The sequence below is a fragment of the Camelina sativa genome, chromosome 20 (genome assembly GCF_000633955.1).
Source record: "Camelina sativa cultivar DH55 chromosome 20, Cs, whole genome shotgun sequence".
Classification (NCBI taxonomy): domain Eukaryota; kingdom Viridiplantae; phylum Streptophyta; class Magnoliopsida; order Brassicales; family Brassicaceae; genus Camelina; species Camelina sativa.
Genome location: NC_025704.1, coordinates 16,087,181 through 16,088,582, shown reverse-complemented (window position 1 = coordinate 16,088,582; position 1,402 = coordinate 16,087,181).

Genomic DNA, 1,402 nt, shown 5'->3' with positions numbered 1-1,402 from the left:
CTTCAACTAGTGTAATCTGTATCTAGTCGCACCACGCACGTTATATATAATTCCATAATTATTCGTCAGACCCCCAAATAATTTACTTCAAATTGCGATTAAAGAAGCATTATCATGTACGTAATTATTTTCCCAAGTCTTACATTTAAAACTATTTGTAAACATTTACTGATTACTTAAAGAACGTAGCTAAGAATTAGATATTTCTCGAAAGAAAATCATATTTTCATTTATTATCTTATATATGGTTGTGTCTAAGCTAAGAAAATAATTTGTATAAGTAATTAATAACATCTCTACTTTTGTGCACATGTAACTAATTATAGTTCTAACCATAGCTGCATCACAATTGACCAAAAATATGTGATTCTCTTCGTTACAAATATAATGTTGATGAAAGAACTTAATAGTTGATACTTGTTACAAATCATACTCTTCACTTAGACATATACTAGGCACAAGATAAACAAAAAAATAAAGTGATCTGATTTTTCTCGAGAGATATCCAAATCTACAAGTTAAAACATTATCCTAACTTCTTTTTTTTCATTTTTAGAAAAAACAATTGCACCCCTCCCGCAATAAACAGAACAGACACACAATAAGAGGGACCGAACGATAGAAATAGAGTACATACACGAGATTCCATATTTTTCATGTTTTTATTACGTACGTAACTGTGTATATGTGTAGTACCATATATAGATAACGGACCATTAATTATTTGAACATTTACCTCAAAAAGCAAAGTACTCTCTACTTCATTCCAACTCTATGCGTATGTATGTTAGTGTATGGACCGATACGCAAATTAAATGTATAGGTAGACACATGGCCTACAATTATAAATATTACAATTATTTCCATCAAAAGCAAAGTACTCTCTATCTTTACATACAATAAAACCTCAATAAATTAACAGGTATTTTTACTTTTTTATGTCATTTTTAAAAAATACTCTTTTATATATAATAAAATAATAAATTTCACCAGTCAGAATCGAGTCAGTACAAAAAAATTTAAAAATCGATAATATAATAAAATAATATTTTCTTTTTGAAATTCTAATATAAAATATGGTCTAAATAATATCATAAATTAACAATTATATAAATTTACATGTGTATATATATAAGTTGATATACAAGTATGATTTTAGTTTCTTTTTTAATGGAACTTTGTTCATATAAAACAACTGTTAATTATATTGTGGTTTTTAAAATATAGTGTTGTAATATAATTTATAACTATATCATAAAAATATCTAAAAATTTCTGTAAGTTTTCAATTTTTAAATATGCATCATTTTTATTTTGATATTATTGTAGTTTGTTAATTAATATAACTGAAGTCATTAATCATAAATTTGAATATATATATATATATATATATATATAAGTGT